Source organism: Falco rusticolus, chromosome 4, assembly GCF_015220075.1.
Source record: "Falco rusticolus isolate bFalRus1 chromosome 4, bFalRus1.pri, whole genome shotgun sequence".
Classification (NCBI taxonomy): domain Eukaryota; kingdom Metazoa; phylum Chordata; class Aves; order Falconiformes; family Falconidae; genus Falco; species Falco rusticolus.
The window spans coordinates 61,719,133-61,739,039 of record NC_051190.1 but is presented as its reverse complement, the minus strand read 5'-3'; the positions used below and the strand labels follow the sequence as shown (position 1 = coordinate 61,739,039).

Here is a 19,907-nt window from a genome sequence, read left to right as displayed (position 1 = left end):
AAATATTTCACCTGTGGTTCCCATGAGGCTGCCAGTCATTTATCTGGCAACAAGGCCATGCTGATGCAGCCGTGGCTGAATAAATTCAAATTATTGGATTTGGAAGAAACAAGTTAACAAGGGTTGCTGAAGCAAACATCACCCTAGCACTCAACACTGAGACAAGTCCTGACCCACTTTCGGGAACCCTCAACTCTCCCAAGCATACGATATGGGGGGGGTTAGCTTTTATTCATATAGGAATTTTAGTCTGTAATCCATAGGGTGAGCAAGTTTGGTCATACTTGCCCTATACAGTAAACACTGAAAAGCAGCCATGACATGACACGCATCTAATATAGACATCATGACAGGTTCTTCCACCTGCAAATGCTAATGATTAGAAACTACAGCGTAGCTTCCGATCTGCATTTACTCAGCCTGGCTGTATACACCAATATTGGTCTGTGCCTTAAGTGGCTTTTTACTCTCTTCCATAGCCATCTCCTTCTAGACACATTTATAGAGATCATAAGAACCATAGGGACTGATCAAAGACACATCCACTGATTCTTTGAGTATCACATGAAGCTACTCAAATACATGGGATATTCGTAGGCTAAAAATGGAGAAAGCAACAAGAGGTAACAGCATAGTTTCAGCCTAGAATGCTAGAGAAATGTCAACATCTAATTCACAACAAATCTCAATTGTATCTTATTAATATAAGCAGACTGTAAATAAGTTATAAAGATTAGACATTTTTACTGACTCAGCAAACAGACCTCCATGTTTCAAGCAGGTTCTTTCTCTAAATCAAACTCTGACTAGGATCGGGTACATTAAGAGGAAACTTGAGAATCTTTTACTTTGAAGACAACATGAAGTATCCTGGGTCTTCCCTGGGGAGCCTTTTTGTTGTGCCTAAGAGAAGGAATCCTAAGGAGAAATGTGTCCTAAGCTTGGAGGCTCTCAAGGTTGGTGTCAGCTAATTGAATCCTTGGAGGGAATGGTCTCTAGCCTGTGGGATCAGGAACAAACTTCAACTGAGGAAGTTACAGGAATTAATTTAAAGGAAACAGACCACATGACTGTTCTCCTGCCTGAAAAATTTACTGTAATCCACTCTAAGTGATGGGGCAGAGAAAAGCCAACAAGCTGGGCCAAGAGCTCCTCTCGTACCTACAGCACACACATCCAACATGGTCCAGTGTCCCTCCTCAACATTTTTGAAAAAGCAAGGAGAGAAAAGTGGTGTCTCTGTGGTGAGTAGCAGCTGGATAAGGCTACTAGTGTTTTTTCTGCAAAGCATCTTGACTAAAGATCCTGCGGCCTTGAATGCTTTTATGCTCACAGCACTCTGTAAGATTCATTTTTGAAATGTTTTCATTTTATAGCTGGGGAACCAATACACAAAAAGCTGTGTTTGGAAGGCCCAGCGGAGGTACCCAACTTCAGCACCACAATTGCCAGGGTGTGCAATTTCAGAAGTCTGACAAGTGGGTTTTAGCCTCTGCCCCCAGTGAAATCAAAATAATTACATCCAACAACTAACAATATCCAGGCTATTCTGCTGTGAATAGTCCTGGGCATCTCCAGTTAGCTTACAGCTCAATGCATTATTTTGGTGACTTCATGCAAAACAGAAATAGTCCCCATCACAAATTTCTACTACAGGCAAAAATAGCATGAGCACATTAAGCTGCTTTCGCTTGTCACCCCTGATGAACTTCATATGGCAACCAGACCAAAAGCCCCCGCTGAGCCCCCTAAGCTGAATGTGAAACGGAAATATCACAAAAAAACACCGCCAGCATCCCAGAACATGACTCACACTGCTTAAGTACCAAATCATTACACTTAGAAGATTCTCGTCTGGAGATTTTGTATGGATAGATCAAGCACTCTGAAACTACATTTGCTGAAGAAAGTAGACTGAGCGCCAGGGCTCCAAACTTGGTACAGCCTCCTCCTGTGCTGGTTAACTTCAGGCAAGTCACTGCATATCTCTGTATTACCATTTCCAAATGCAAAACTAATTACACTAATCCCCTTTGTGTAGCACTTAAACATCTATGGATGAAAATAATTATCCTAAGAACTATTTATGTTACTACAGCACAGCACCACAATACTATGTGGAAAGCCAGGGCCACGTCTCTTCTGTTAGTCTATCCCTCCTGACAAGTATGAATGCCAAGTTCAGAAATTACTACAAAATGCTGTTTATAATTGATGGACCTTCCTGCACAGAGTAAAATGGGGAAATGCTAAGGGAAAACCACTGAAACAACACAGGGAATGCTGTTAACTGTTCTAAGGGCCAGATTTTCAAAGATGTCTGAAGACAAGAGATGAGGTCCATACGTGGTGGGATTTTCAGAACTAATGTTTATTCAAAGTCCCACTAAGATCAATGGCAGCTAAGTACTGCAGCCTTTGCAGACAGTCCCTGCAACTTTAATCACCTTAACCATTGAAAATCTGACCCCAAGTAAACAAACTAAGACATTGTTTAATGTTACTTGTATGACAATTGTGGAAAATTTTTTTAGACAGAAATGTGACTTTTAAATTGCAGTTTAGCAATTCATAAATGCTAATGAAATCCCATGCTGTCTGCCCTGTGATAATTTTTTCCTATTAAAAGCTTGTTCTTTTTTTAACTTAATAAGTACATCACTAGTCTAAGCACATTCATTGTTCAAAGTTTAAATTTATAGTTCAAATAGAAAGAGAGGTCGCTTACCAGTAACCGGAATTCTTTCAGACATGAGTTCTTCATGTATATTCAAACTAATGAGCTATCTACATGTCCCTTCACTTAAGACTAGTCTTATATCTTTGCAGTGAGTAAGTACATGAGATACAGACTGTGCCACTTCAGTTTCCCCCAAATCATACAAATAAAACTCAGGGAACTTCCAAAAATTCTGAGAGGGAACAAAGTAATCAAAAAGAAAACATAAATGTGAACTTTACTTTACATAAAAGTAAAAAAAAAAATATATATCCTATTGGTAAATCACCTTTGTCTCTTTTGAAGTGACAGTGCACAAGTACAGTTTATCACAGCAACTTAAACAACTACACCTGGTCACTAAGTACCAGAGGTTCTGGAGTCTTTTGTACAAACCACTCTAACACTTCTTTACCAATATATATGTTTGAGTAATGTTACAGCACATGGTGAAGGTAGGGATGGAGCTCCAGGTAGCATCATCCCCAGCATCTCCACTATTTCTTAACAATGTTGTGTGCACTGGAGTATTCTGTAGTAACAGCAGGAGATTCATCGTAGCAGTCTGATAGCAAATTTTGACACAGTCTCCAATTGACTTTGACAGGCTGTGTGGGAATGGCTGCACTGTTAAACCCTTCAGAAAACACACATGAATAGCCTGAAGCGTTTAAATGTGTGAATATAGAAGTAGACAACCCCCAGCATAAAAGTATAAAAAACAATTTCTGCTTTAAAGGCAGAACACCAGAAATAAAATTTGGAGATTAAATAAAACCTGCTGATTAAAAAGTATAATTCTACCATGATGTGAGGCAGAAAATGAAGAAGAACATATGCATCTCCTGCAAAAGCCTCTGAGGAAGTGGCTTTGATGAAAGCAGAAGTAGTAAACACAAAGCCCAAGACCTTAATGAGGCTAAGTGAGAGTTCAAACTCGTTTAGCCTTAAGCAGATATTCCATAACAGCTTTAATAAATGATACAGAAGAAAAAAACCCAAAAAACCAATGGTAAGAAGCCACATGGATCTCGTTCCCAGAATGCGCAGCACGTGGGTGCTGGATGGTTTTCCTCGTTGAAGTATTCCTGCTTCTTTCCATAAAAAAAGCCGACAGATGACAAAAAAACAGAGCCAACTAGACAGACACCACTAAATGGGTAAGATGCCCTTCGGCCCCACGGCGCTGAAGGATGTATTTTCAGTGCTTTCACTCACACACGACAGGCTGACTGCTACCACAAAGACTTGATATGGCATTTTCAGTGGGCATGATCCAGGAGAAAGGTAACCTTATTTAAGCTGGGTTACACGGGAGCTGGAAGAGGTCAGAATAAGTGATCGGTGTAGTTCTGCTAGAGAAGAGCTTAACATATCTGTGACCTAAAGTGAAAAATATTTTTGTTTAAATTCTTTCCAAAAACAATGCCAAGACAGATATTCCAAAAAAAGTTAAATAGACCAAAATAAAATTAGAAAGAACCACAACTTTCAAAAGAACATGCATTGTCCTAGATCTTTTGCGTAAGTACATAGTACATTATGTACTACTTTCATTAGCAAATGAAGTCATGTAAAAACAACTAACAATAAGAAACATCAATGTTAATAGGCAAACTCCAAGATATTTTCAAAACCATTTTTTTCCATTTCTAGAAAAATAAAACAAACAAACCCCCACCAAATTCTCTTTTTGTGAACAATCTATTTGAGACAAGTATGATTTCACTCACAAGTACTATTCAAAAACATTTTTCTTGAAAGCATTTTGAAAATGAAAACTGTTTAGAACTTTTTCCCATGTACTTCTAAAATCTGTGTGAAATGGGTACATCTGGGCTGTGGAAGAAGTGTCCCTAAGCAGGCTTATGTATTTTTGGAAGAACAATGGGACAGTTCTTGTAAATATTAGACCGCTATGGTTATGCAATATAGTCTAATACTGGATTATTTTGAACTCGTTTGGAAATCTATTCAAGGTTAACATTGATTATTAATATCAATCAGTTTTAAGAGTAAGCCTGCAGCTTTGAAGTTCATATTTCTACAGAACACCTCTCCACAACAGGATGTGGCTTGGGTTCTTTTTTTCACCTACCTGTTACTCTACAGTAACACACAGCAAACTCTTCCTACCATAAATTAAGCAGGATCCTGAGTGACTGAGTGGTAAAGGATAAAATGTGCCTTTGTATGTTGAAGAGGAACATTTCTACACCAGCAGATGATTGCCACGTGACGGCCACATGCAGATTTGTGATTGCCTAAGTCCTGCTGACATGTATACACACCACCACATAAACTGACTCCCCCTCCCTTGTTGATACACATGTAAAATCCATGCCAAATAACCCTGTAAAACTATATATATATAGTTTTAACTACAATACAAACAGGTATTATTCCTCCTACCAGTGAATTATATACATTCCTGCTGCACAATATATCATATGTTTAACAGTGCACACTACTCAGTAACTTAACCCATGGTGTACCAGCTTTTGCAGGAGTATCTTCTACAAAGCATTCTTGAATTACACCTCCTCCCTTTTCTCATCCTTCTTAGATCTACCTAGTTTTCTCCCCTCTCTGCTTTGTCTACATCACCCCTTTGCTGTCTTCTTTTACACTTGCACGTCATGGATTGCACTTTGTCTTCTATTTAATAAACTCTGGAAACCTACCTCTGCTACGAATGCTATTACCGAATGTGCCACTTTGTATTTTTTGTGTACTGTATCATGCCACGCAATATTTATTCTTGCACAAATACTAAATGTAATTTGGAGCAGGGATTTTTCTAACTTTCTTATCCTGTGCTGTTACTTTGTAAACTGCCAAGTACATATGCATTACTATGTAAATAAACAACAGTAACAAAATCCAGATGAAACTTTACAGAAATGTAGGTAGTCAGAATGTAATAACCCAAACTGCAACTTGGCCAGGACAAGAGGTCAAGCATCCTTACTCTTATGGAAAGTGCCAACGTGTCATACAAATGGCTTGGATGAGTCAAAATCACTACATAAATACATACTTTAAATGAAATTTACACATGCAGTACTACACCATCATCTATCGCTTTTTAATTATCTAGCATACCTGTCAAGGGTGATAGGGCCTCATTAGCAAACACCTTCTCAAGGCTACCTCCCATTGCAACTTGCTGTAGCCTGAGATGCAGGAAGTAAAGGTCATCATTTAAATTCCTGACAAAGTGATTGTAAAGCAGCACATTCTGCCTGAGATGTGGGGTTCTTGCAACAATGGCTAATCGGCAGCTCTCCATCAAGTTTGGCAGTTCAGTTAATTTCATTAATTCAGTGGAACTTGGAAGAAATGCTCAAAAACAGGGTTGTAATTTCAAACCTGTCAAGAGCTTGGTTGTTTCTTAAGCTTCATAATATAGACATGAAAAGGTCTGCAATGAATTGTAATACCGTACTTCACTTATTTGTTTGATAATCATCTGCCCACCATACCCGCCAGAATGGACTGAACTCAATGGGCAGCTGTTAACTCCCCTGTGCAGGAGGGCTTCAGCCTGCTTCACCCATGTAGCTAAACACCCTTCCCCTTGACAACTCCTAAAACAGTAATTCAGCCACCCAAAACCTTTTTCAATATGCATCTTCAGCTCCTGAAAAAAACCTGCATGTATGTTGCGTTAACACTGACTTTTTCCTTTTATTATCGCTCAATTCTCATTCACCTTTGCCCTGCAACTGGGTTTCAGCACCATCTTTTTTTAACCTTGCTGAGCTGCCTTCCATAACCCTATTTACCAGTAAAGAAATACACACTGTGGACACAGCACGGTGGTCTAGTTTCAACACTCTTCCAAAAGAAAGAGAGCAAAAGTATCAGATCCCTATTTAACCTGCCTTGCTGCCCTGAGGTTTACTCAGCAATGGGATGGCAGTCATAAAACCTTTAGTCAAGTCCCTCCTCTACAGTCGGACTCCTCATATATATATATATATGAGTGTTACCTGAGGAAAGTAATCACATCCTACAGTGCCCAGATTAAAGTATAACAAGAAGTTGTACAAAAATTGTCACAGACTAATACAATAAAGCAAAGGGGCTATTCAATAGTCTGAGTGTGAAACCATTGAATAATTTGCTTATTAAGAAAACACTGCAATTAAGATGAACAACTGGCCCCTTCCCCTGTTTAGTCTCTCTGCTGAAGGTAAACTGAGAGATACTTAAAACGATCATAACCGCTCATTTGACAAAGCTTTCATGTACATCAGGAAAGCACAAGGAAATAAGCCAAGGGATCCAGGCGCAGACAGAAGGAATCTCTGGATTCTTAGTTTTCATTTAACAAGAGGGTAATACAATTCCCATCTTGTATGAAACATGACTTTCTCGTTCTACCTGCATTCAGACAGACTAAAATAATATCTCAGAAGAGCATAAACGTTCCTTTTCATCTCTATAGGGAATATAACTGAAAAGCACGTGGGTGACCCTTTAAAAAACTCTGCTGCCAACTGCATCATCACCAAATAATTTACAAAATACTATCCTAATTGCATACCAATAAGTGGTTTATTTCACTGTGAGTAGCTCCCTCTCCAAAAATACAGGACATTTAAGAGCATCACAGCAATCTTTTCCTCTGCTTTTCACTGCCACACATTAGCTGCTACCACATTTATTTCCCTTTTTATATATCTAGATCACTGGGCTTCTACTATTGCAGCACTTACAGCCTAGGAAATTAGCTTCCCACTACTGCTGGATACCTAAAATACACACTTTTCCCACATTTTTACATGATTATACTTAAAGAATAAGCAATTTTTTAGAGTATTTTTTAATTTCAGAAAGTTATTTGGGGTTATAATTTTAAAATGTGGCTTTCTTTTTTATGCTCACAAACTACGTCTCTTATATGAAAATATTTAATAGCAAGCTGCTGCCTAATTAGATGACTTCATGTTGCAAAATTCTGAATTTAAAAGCAAAACAACTGCCAAAGAAGATCAAAAGCAGATTTTTTTCCTTTGTTTGCTATGATGTGCATTTTTTTCTACTTATATTATGTACAGAAAAAAAAAAACCAAAAACCAAGAGTTGAATGATAAGACCGTGAATTCACATTGTTTTTCTTTATACTGTTTATAAGTTAACTGGGATGTGTGTAGCTTGTTTGGCTTTGTTGTTTGTTTGTTTGTTTTTCAAAAGTGACATTTAGAAGCCAATAACCCAAAGTATATTACTGAACTCCTTAACAGTGTCCGATAGGTAGATGACCTAGCTGCAGTGTGATTAAATAATCTAACTGCTAGATCAACGAATGCAGCATGAATTAAAATGGCTGCAAGCTTCTCCAAGCATAAGATTAGAGATCCAAAAAAAGGTTTCTCTTACTTTTTATTTTACATTTCAAAGAAAATGTAACCATTTATTAAAAAAAGTAAAAAATCCATGTTTCCCTGACAGAAATAATACAGTATTATTCTAATATATGGTGACTAAACCATATATTTTTAATGTCAAAGATCTGACTACATTTTGCCATTCTCATACTGACTACCCTCATTCAAGGAAAAAGCACTCTCTGCTCAAGAAACATAATGGTGTTAGGATCTGGTCCAAAGCGAACTGTTATCTCACGCGTGAAGATAATGAATGTTAATTTAAAATAATGTTCTTTCAACTCCAGGGTTTTTTTTTTCATATAATCAATCAGGCCTGAAAATGTGTGCATGCGCTCTCACTCTCGCACACTCTCTCTCCCTGTCACTCATCCATAAACACTTCATTATATATTCTCACTCCCAGATATTGAGGAAAAAAATCTTCCGCAGGTGTAAACTAATATTGCTCCACTAAAGTCAACAGTGCTGCACCAAATTTGGTTAGCAAAGACACTGATCCTCTCGCACATACACTGTGACATGTGTACCTTGACTTTCTCTTAATGCGCATTTCATGCCAAACTCTCCCTTTCTTCTTTTCATATGTGTGTTTCCCGGCTCTTATTTGTACTCAACCGACAACTGCTATGGCCTTTCATTAACTCTCCCCTCAAGGTCTCTTATCTCCATCAAATACTGTGCAGACAGGCAGGTATACATGGTTCTTTTCTGCAGCTGAGGAAGGCGCTCTCGGTAAATGCCAGAAGCGTACTGCAGTGGGAGGCTGCAAGGCATTCAGAGAGGACAGAACAGGCTTGACCTAAAAAGGAGTAGGTTTTAACATTATTCGCTAAAATGTTCAGTTATTACAGTAAATGGAATTTAAAACATTCCAAAATCGAGCAAATAAAAATTCTGTATATGTAAAAGCTGAAACCATAATGTAAATTATTAGTTAGGGCACTAGTATGGGGAAATGTGTTCTATAGCTTTCTACATCAGAATACTTTCTACATCAGTATTCTATAGCTTTCTACAAACAGCCATACTATTGGCTGATTTTTGACACCTTTTTAGGAGACATTTGAGATTAGCAGTGGCTGGCGACAAGACTCTGGATTACGTGACATGCTAGTTTTACCAAGAAAGGCAATTCTCGTGAAAGAAGAGCCAAGCAGCAATTTGGATACCATTCCTTCCCACTGGCCCAGGAAACACTGTAACTGCTTACCCAATAACTTGGCAGAGCAAACCACTTTCTCCTTCTAGGCTCCTTGGCACACCTGTACTCAAAGCATCTGAGCCATCAATCAGCTTTCACTGATATTTATCAATATTTCCTGTACCACTATAGGAGAAAAAAAATCATTCAATTTTATCAAAAGCTACACGCCTTCAGAAATTAGTGCTACCAATTAAGCTTACGCTTGGATAACCTGTAAATGGGTAATTTTTATAAAACTTTTAAAAACTATTGAGAAAAAGAAATGTCAGCATGGATTAGAAAACCTAATAAAACTGGCACCAAGAGACACTGATAATCCCTATTTCCTAAAAGGAACAAGGTGAATAACAAGAGATCTCATGTCTGGAATCAGCGAGAAGTTAGGAGTATGCCAATGAGGTTTTTATAAAGAAGCCTTCTGGGAGCCAGTAAGTGGGAAGTGTGCAGGAAAAGGAAGAATCTCCTCATTACAACAAGTATTTCCTATAAGTCTGTTTACTTCAGGTCAGTGGAAGAAGATGACAAAGCTACACAACTGAAAGATGCCATTACAGATTGAGAGGGTCCATGCTTCTTGCCTTCCAACACTGTCAGTCTGAAATGCTTCCAGGTATGCATCAGCACTCTTGTTTCAAAAAGATATGTCAGTGAAATAAAACAATCTTTTTTTTTTTTTTTTTTTAACAAGCAAGCAAACAAACGAGATTTTAATATAGCAACTTTTAAACCTGACAACACATTCTAGTCAGACTGATAAAGAGATCAGACACCATGAGTTACTGATGAGCAAATTGTACATGCCTTCTCTCTCTTCCTCACATTTTACCAAGACAAAGAAAAGTTTTTAGCAAGCTATTTTGATTGGTGAAAAAAATTGTAAATTCTCCTTTTTTATTAAGAAAATGTTAGTGTCAATGCCAATACTGTGTGCCATACTGTCTTCACATGTCAGCATGCATGTGATGACTGACACTGAAACACCCAGCTTCCTGAGAAAAGGTTCACGTAGTAGGTTCTTGGGAAGATCCTAAAGTCTCAAATATAGTTATATGAAGCTAAAACCGGTGCCAGCATGGTGCCTATGAAAACAACTAACAACAATGCTTAATGCTTTGCTTTTATTTAATATAGAAAGGAAAAAAGTTTTCTGAGATTTCTGAACTGCAAAACAAAGAAAGAACAGAAGCACAAGGTGAGGAGAACATTACTTTTTCTAAACTCTTTGTTGCATGGAGCAAAAAAAGATTGCCTGGGTTTTGCAGGTAAATGCTAGAGTCAAGGATGAGGGTGAGTCAAGGTCATTTTCAGAATTCACAGATTTTCAATTTATATTCAGTGATTAAAAAAACTAAACTAAAATCCTGTGATTGTTAAACTTGCTTTCACATACATCATTTCTGTAATTTTGAAGTTACGTTAAAAATCCTCAGTTTTCTGATGTATCTGTCTCCTAGGTTTCCTAATGTAAAAATAAACCTTTCTTCTCATAATGGTATTGGCTTTTCCCATAAGATTCTTTGTATTTCTTCTTTTACCAGTTCCCTTTATTTATAATTGAGGCTTTCTATAACATAAAGGACTTAAGATACATAAAAAATGTTAAAAGTCACAAATAGAAAAATGTTATCTGTGTTTCCTCTGTTCTTTTCATATACACTGTAAATTCCTTTAAAAATGAATGTACATGTAGGAAAAGTGCCTTCACTTCAATGGGAACAATCCTCAACATAAAATTTAGTATGTGCAAAAATAACAAGTCATACTGTTGATATTCAAAAGGCATGGAAAATGCCTATGTAACACTGCATACTCCAGTAGAAGAATCAAAAATAGAACATTACATAAAATTATACAGACAAAACAAATTGTAACTGTGTTCTTGAGTGTTAGAGTTGAATGTAAAGTTCTAGTTTTAAAAAATACTTTTTCTAAATAAACTTGATTCATCAGTATGCTCCAAGGCCTATGCATTTTTGTGCCTATGGGAAACAAGTGCTTATATGATCAAGGTCTCTATCATTATATTAATATTAATCTATTGGTAACAATGGATTTTCTGCAGTGAACATCATCAATTTTCATCAGTGAACAATCAGTGGCCTGTGATTACATTTATGAAATAGCAATTCTTTTGTTTTGATTTTCTAGAATTTTGAACCTGAATCTTAAGTAATTGGCTGGGGAGAGGGGATTATGCATAAACACTGGGTTAAACTTGTCTCTGAAGTCAATGACAGCTCAGATGATACTGATAACAAAATTAACTACTGACCAAAAGGAAAACTGAAGAAACGAAACCCCCACTATTTTGGGGTAAAACTTCTTTAATTTGTGTGTGTGATCACATGCACTGCAATGTTATGCAAGACACAGACTATCTCCTCTTTGGAAGTTTTCTTTTACTGGCAAAGACACCAAGAAAATAGTAAGAAGGCACACACAGCCAGTGCAGACTGGTTTCTGACCTGTTACTTGGTTTCTGACCTGAGAGGCATCTGTAATTGTAAGCAGGTATCTGTAGTGTGAGATCCCGTCTTACTGAATGCATAAATGTTGTGCGAGACTTAATAGAAAAGGATGATAGCGTGCTAAGAAAGATAAAGCTCTCTTCTTTCTCAGATCTTGTCAAAGATTTGTTGAGCAATAAACATACCTCACATCCTTTTAATTTATTTTTTGCTGTATAATATTTCTATCTACTTTGGGATTCTGCTAATCATCTCTCAACTCCATTTTGTTTCACTTCATCGCTTTTCCAAAAGGATCCAATAAAATCTAATGCTGAAAGATAAGAATCGCTCTGCTAAAATTAGTGAACTAAGTACCATATCCCGTGAGTCACTGCATGCGACTCCCATCCACCTATCTTTAAAAGACCAGATAATAATGCCATGCTGTAAGTGCGTGAGATCAAAGCACAAATATCCACTTTCCAAAATGCGGCTTTTGAGTACTACACCTACTAGCAGACTCCTACGGTCTGTAACCAAAACATTATAGTTTAGTTAGCCGCATTAAAATCATATTTTTGAATATAAGGCAAGCTGGTTTCATGTTTAACTTACTAACAAAGTGAAAGAAAATGAAGCATAGGAGAAATGAGAGGTAAACAGCAAAATGTTTAACTTCTTTTTTAAAATCACTAGATCTCAAATCCATAGTATCCTATTATGGACAAAAATGAATTAACACAGCGTGACCAGTTCTTTGCATGTAAAAAATGCTATTTCCACAGAAAGGGTGAATGGGATGTTACTGGTGGTTCTGTAGGTACGTTCAACTTCATTTTCTAACCAGTAAGTGGATTTTAGCACTTCAGATTTCACTGTCTCTGGTGCTAGAATTATGATATGAAACTAATTCTTAACAAATATTGCAATGGAGAGTTGTACAAAAAATCATAATCATTAATTCACAATGTTTTATTTTGCAATTATTTAATCTTGGAATTCAACACTGAATACAATGTACAGGTATATGCAAAGATACTCTGACTGTTGGTACACCGGTAACAGTATTTTATTTACATTTTTAAAATATTTTTTGTAATTTTGAAATTACAAATATTAGGATCCTGCTGTTTTAACCAATAACAACATACTTTAAACTCAAATTACATATCTCTATACTTTCATGGCAGAAACTTGGGCACTTCAGTGAAGTGCAAAAACGAGAGACTGGAAGAAAATCAAAACCAGTCTCTTCATACACAAAACTCTCAGTAACTACACTTTGGATTTATCTACATGGTACAGCTATAGGATCAGGCTCTGACAGGATATTACCAAAGCTGGCTGACCTAAAATTAGACACCATGAGCTTTACCTTGGGTTCATGGACATGTCACAGAGTATCACCACTGTGCCTGCTGTTGCCTGCCCACAAGACTAAAAGACTGTTTGTCTCAGGGAGAAAAAAAAAAGGAGACATAAAAAATATGAATGAAATCTTAGTGAAACATAAGGAAAAAATAAGCCTCTAGCACAGCTTATGATTCAAGTTAGTTCACCCTTTAATAACGTGTATTTAAAGAAATTGATTGCAGCCATCTTACATCAAAAAGCATCTCAAGCCAACTGTGAGCATTAGCATGACTTCAGACAATCAGTGAAACAGTATAGTTGGAACAAGCAGCTTATTTACTCCTTTTGAAATAAAAATTATGTTAAAAATCCATTATATAGTTATTTGTCTAGTTTTACCCCTTAAAATAAATTCTTCATATAATTCAATATTCACAGCGTAGTTAAAAATAAAGAGTAAGACAAGAGTTCAGGCTTCCTCAATTAACTTGATGGCAGACATTGGTTTAAACAGATGATAAAACTATGTTTAAAGACTAAAATTTAAAATATGGGAAAAAATATCAGCTTGACTCAGCCCTGGTGTCGCAGGGAGATGATGTAGAGAGGCCTCTGAAATCAGACAGCTCTGTGTGCCACAGGAGTTCACCCATTCAGGTTAGAGGCCACAGTTTTTATTATACTGTACACAGCCACTCTGGTGTCTATCAATCTACTTCCAGCCACCTCCACTACACTCAGGAATGAAGATTTTTTTGCAGAAATGTTATTTTCCACCATTTAATGGCAAATTTGAGCTTTATGTCAAGAAAAAGTTTTCCACACTTGTTTTGCATTTTGTATAGATGACGAGGTACTCCTTCACCACTACTGAACTTGCAACTTTACACTGCACTGAAAATCACTGAAAACTTTTTTAGGAATTTAAGAGTTAACTTATTAAGAAATTCCTGCAAAACTGAATCATTACCTCATCTTATAAACTACCTATTTTGCAGCTATATTCTCCCGACTGGCAGATTAAACCCTAGAACAATAACCCAATTATGAGCTAAATTTACATGCAACTGATCAAAAATCATCCAGAACCTGACAAGAACAATCTTTGTTCACAACATTTAGCGCAAGCAACACTGACAGACTAAAATGTATGAGCTATGTAAAAGATGACATACGTTGCACTGCCCAGCTACCAAGGGCACCATGCTCCAAGTACAACGCAAGTACTATGGGAGTGTTCACATCCTGAGACTAAAAACACCCAAAAAAACCCAACACACAAAAAAACATACAGATAAAGAACATGATCTGAGATTAACTCCTAAACAATCAGTACAAGAAGAATGGCTAAAGAAAGCCCTACTACATGGAAGGAAACCCATCCCAATTAATAAAATCACGGGTCAGGATTTGAAAGAAATATACATGTATTTACTGGATAGACAGGGGAAAAAAATTGCTCCAACAATTCTGACGTAACTCTTGCAAAAAACCAAAACTTTACCTTATTAAGGAAGGCAAACTCTTGTATGCCTCTGGCCAGTAATTTTGAACAACTAAGCCTTTTATGAACCAAGTTCATCACTGGTGTGAGACACCTATACCTTGCATAAATTATAGTCTTACTTAGCATTTTTAACAACCTACACTATGGGTAAAAGACTTATTTTACCAACACTTATGCCACACTGGAGCTAGCTAAAAAGCCATTTAAGAAGAAAATTCAGAAGTTTACTGAAGACATCATCATCACCCTTCCCTCTTTCATAACTTTTATACTGGACAGATTCACTGCCTGCAGTCCTTACACACTTCTATACTTAAATGCTCTGAAAGGCTGTGGAAGGCAGTAACTATGAAAGCTTGTTACAGGTATGTCCAAAATTTGTGAACTTTAGTCGACTGAAGTTGGGTACTCAATCCCAAAACAAGTCTCTTAATTCCAAAATTTGCCCTGACTCTCAATTTGCGTGCAATGAGACAACTTTCTAACAGATTAGACAATGCAGACATTTATGGAGAGTTTTAGATGTCTAAAATTAAGAAAACATCTTCAAATGTTGCTTTATTTCTTTTTGAAGTATTTCATCCTAATTCAGAGATTGCAGATAGCACAATTCAGCAGTCCCCAAGCTGTGGTTCACTGGTAGAAATGCACAACAGTCTAGATGTAGCCTAAGCCACTTCAAGGTCAGCTTCAGGCGAAATTTATTGCCCATCCACATAGTTGTCTTCTCCAGGAGCACCACATCACTATGAGCACCCAGTGGGTTATATTCACCTGTGACGTGGAAATGCTGAGCACACTTCCTAGCCTTTCACCATCTCATTTGTTCTTGAGATGATATTAGGCTGAAAAGGTGATGCAGGCTCTTCCCCAGCAGAAGCCTCATGTCTTTCCTAAATAATCCCTTCTACTCTGTGCTACGAGGGCAGGCAGGACTCCCAGGCAATCTGAACACTAGCTGCATACAGACGGCCTATTACCTACAAATAGTACGGACACACAGCATCAAATCACAGCAAACAACCTAGCAGGCACATACTGCATGCACAGCAATTACAGTCATGAAATTCTTGTTGCTTCTGCAGTGTTCAATCTTTCCTGAAAAGTTAAGAAGTACTGCTCTGGCTCACAATGCATATGGATTAAGACAAACTACTAAGAATTTTAGTTCATGGTGAACAAACTCAATTTGGTTTTATGTTTGCGTTTAAAAATAATAGCTGCAGGTGCTTGCTTAGATTAAAAAAAAAAAAATACACTAGTTTAACTGGTATGGAGGGCACTTCCATGTTAAATTAAGTGCTATAAAGCTCCAAACTGTGGAAGAAGAGTATCTTCTAGCAAATCGTCAAAGTTTTAAGACCCCTACCCAACATCCGCGCACTCACAACTCCCCTTACATAGCTGACTTCATCACTAGTAACTTCCATCACAGTGCCCAGCTCATGAGGAGTGATTTTTCTCACTCAGTCCTTTGGTGCTGAACCCGATACCAAGGATCGGTTGCAGATGCCACTTCTTGAGGGCAGAGACCACCATCCATAGCACTATCAAAGAGTCACCAACACAATAACTTTTTTTCCCCCACTCGTTAAAACCAAACTCACTATCAGAAAGATAAAGTACTTTGTTACACTACCTAGCCCATGAACCATTCCCTTCCTAATACAAATATCTGGTCAAAAGCAAAGAGGGTTTGTTTAGGCATGGAAAAGCTGGCATTAAACATAAATCTGTACTTGTAACTATTTTGTGAGTACTTCCAGTTTCATACAAAACAGCAGTCAACAAATGGTCTACTTCCCTAAAGACTTTCCGTAGTGCACTAAGAAGGGTTGATAATAAAATAATAATAAAAAAAAGTAAAAAAAATGTGGAGAGATGCCAGGTCCTTCACGCTGAAGGATGAGGGACTAGAAAAACCCAAGGGACTGCAACCTGAACCACAAACTGGCATTTCCACTCCCACTCTTCCCACCTCCCGACACCTGTCTCAGTGATAACCCCTAAAGAAATAAACAATTTCCTACAAAGGATAGCAACAGAAGTGGAAATAAAATAAAATAAAAAAAAATATTCAGCATTTCTAGGAGAAGAAAGCATTCTCTGCTTTTCATCCTTTCCACTGAATAGGATCTTCTCAAAACTACAACAAATATTATTACTCCTACAATACAGTGACCATGGCAGATGATTCCAGGGTGTTAAAATGTCAAATTATACAATTATAAGACCAACCAACACCAAATTAAAACAGTTTTTCATCCCTTTTCCTCTTCTCAAGCCACCCCAGCTCTAGCTTATGTAAAGTTGTTTGCCATATTCGCAGAAGACAAATAACTCCCGAAGTCTGCCATATTCAGGATGAGCCCCAAAGGACACACAAAGTTTCCCAAGTCCTTAACATCAGGATTTTACAGGGGGGATGGTTTCTGAAACGCACGGCAGGCCAGGACAGCGCGCAGCAGCTCCCTACCATCCTCGCCATAGGAAACCCCACACCCACGCGTGCATCCCTGCCCGTGATGGAGAGGAGAGGAGGCAGACAGGCCTCTGGACAACCCCTGAGGCGGAGGCAAGGAAAACACCTCACGAAGTGAGCCGGGGGAGTTATCTGGAGACGCGGTTTGGGGGACGGGCGCACACACACACACACACACACACCCCTCCCGGAACACCACAAGCAAGCCCCTCCACAGTTCACATTCACACCCGACCGCGAGTGCGGCGGGGCTGCGGGCAGGCCCTGCGGGGCCGCGGACGTCGGGTGAGCAGTGCCGGGAGGGCCCCGGCCCGCGGGGCTCCCCGCACCCGCAGCGGGGTGGGGGAGCGGGGAAGGACGGCGGAGAAATTGGCCCCTTCCCTCCCCAACCCGCCCCCGCCCCGCGCCCTACCCCGGTGCAGATAGGGAAGGCGAGGAAGCCCCCGGGGCTGTGCCGGGGGCCGAGGCGCTCCGCCAGCAGGGCGATCCGGGAAGCCAGGGGGCCCCGTCCCCCGCCGGCCCTCTCGGCAGCGCCGGGCGGTAAGGCCGTCCCCGCCGCGGGGGTGGCGCAGCCCGCCTGCAGCCGCCCGGGGGGAGGAGGGATGGGGCTCTAAGTTTACCCCTTTCCCCGTCCCCTCCTCTGCCCCCCCGCGGGGAAGCGGGGCCATGGCCCCTCTCCCGCCGCGGCCGGCCTGCGGGGGCCCGACGTCTCTCTCCTGTGGAGACTCGGCGCTGTCGAGCAGCTGCCATTACTCGGGCCAAGACCCGTCCTCCAAGCAGACATCCCCCAGCCCTGCGAGGAAATGCGGGGGCGGCGGGGGTGTGCGTGACAGAAAGGAGGGGAGGGGGGGAGTGGGGAGCAAAGCGGTCGCCCCGCGTGTGGGGAAAGAGCGGGGCCGGGCGGGGGGGCGACGGGGCCGAAGCCAGGCTGCGCCACACCCCGCGCGGCCTCGCCTCTCACGCGAGTCCCCGGCTCCCCCGCTCCCTGCAGGCCCGCGCGGAGCGCTGGAGGCAGCGATTCCCTTGTGCGCCCCTCTGCCCACCCCACCGCCCCCCGCCCCGGCCCCGGGGCTGGCTGCAACTCGGCGCGGGGGGCCCGCCGCCGCCTCCCAGCCGAAATCCGACCGGGGAAGATGTGGGGACAAAAATAATCGCCGTTAATAATCACACGCGCTCTGCCGCCGTCCCCTTCTCCTCCTCGGTTTCCAAGCGGGCTGCCAGATAATCCTGCCCACTCCGAAAAATGAAATAATAATAATAATAATAATAATAATAAAATCCCGCCTTCCATCCCCCCCCTTCCCCGCAGCCCCACACATTTTATTATCAAGTATAATTGCTCCCCCCTCCCCATATGGCACCCCGCGGGGCAGGATTGCCCCCTCCTCTGGTGCCCAGCCCTTCCCCTGTCCCCTCTCCCCCATCTCCTTGGAACAGTGTGTACATGATTTTGTAGTTTTTTTAAGGCGCCATGTTTATAATCCTCCATCATATTAAAAAAAAATCCACCCAGCATGAGACACGGCGTCTCTCGCACCCCAAAGCCACGGAGGCAGACACAGAAATATCCACAGGGCTGTAAATTCACCCCCACCCCACCCCCCTCCCGCACACACACCCCTCCTCCCCAGACTTAAAAGTCTCTCTCACCTTGTGCTGCAGGCGCTGCTTCTGCTGCTGCAGGGGGGGAGAAGTTAAGCCAGGGGAAACTTTTCAATCCCTTCCCCAGGCCGCTGCTGCCTCCTCCTTCCACATATTTTTCCCCTCAGAGTTTTATTGTGTCTGAATTTTCTCTCTCTCTCTCCTCTTCTGTCTGTCCACAGTTCAGGTTTCTGGGGTAAACAGGGTTTAGGATGGTGCTAGGGATATTTGGGAGAAGGAGAACTCTAGTGGTGTCTGCTGGAGTTGCTGTTTGTTTCTTTTTTTTTTTTCTTTCTTTTTTTTTTTCTTAATAATACATTTGAAACGGATCTTTAACTATTTCTTATATAGGTATTTTATCATACTTTTAGGTCTGGACCCTATCTTATTGCAGAGGAAAAACGTGCTGCTGCTTTGGCCCTCATACATGCAAATTCCTCCTACCATGAAGTCAACTTGGAGACATTCTGGTTAACGTCTTTGAAAGTAGATAGTCACACTGAGCAACAAACTGAAACATACAGAATCAGTGATCTGTTTCAGAGTTGGCTATGTGTTGCAACCTGTAGATCACAGAAACATAGAATCATTTAGGTTGGAAAAGACCTTTAAGATCATCAAGTCCAACCATTAACCATCCTTTCACTGCAGGATTGGGAAATACACGGTAATGTGAAATACATAACTTTACAGGCACATATATATGTAAGCAGCAAGAAAACATGTACATTTTATCCTGTTTTTATATGGAATGTGAGATAAATATTATTACTAATAAATGTCTAGGCAAATACATTCTGAAGTTTCTGAAGTTCTTCAGGAATTATTTAATAAAAAAGTAACATACTTCACAATTAATTAATCTTGAATAGAAATGTGACATACTTTATTAAAATACACTGTAAGCTTAGTTCTATAAACATTTATGCATGCAAATAGTTTTAGTCATGTGAGGAATCGTTAGTATTGCTAAAATAGTTTTGGACTGCTAATGCTGAAAAAGATGCATCCATTGTGCCCGGTCAGTGAAAGATTTAACAGAGTTTGTGCACTGAACAGCGAAAGTTTCTCCAGTGTCTTCAGTAAATAAGATTTCTAGTAGTGTCTAAAACCACATTTTGTTTGAGACTGCTGCATGAGGACTTTATGTCC

The 19,907-nt window shown here is 39.9% G+C and overlaps 1 protein-coding gene across 7 annotated transcripts in view; it reads right to left on the bottom strand.

The window, feature by feature from the left end:
* ZMYND11 (zinc finger MYND-type containing 11) overlaps window positions 1-18,994 on the bottom strand; it is a 107,763-nt gene extending 88,769 nt beyond the window's left edge. For 5 of the 7 annotated variants that reach the window (XM_037382965.1, XM_037382971.1, XM_037382968.1 and 2 more), the window contains exon 1: window positions 18,765-18,993. The gene's annotated coding sequence lies outside the window, so the exon portion shown is untranslated. Of the gene's footprint in view, window positions 1-17,526; window positions 17,660-18,764 lie in introns of those variants that run through there. The other 2 variants (XM_037382969.1, XM_037382967.1) reach the window with 2 other exon arrangements.
* Window positions 18,995-19,907: the final 913 nt, after the last annotated feature.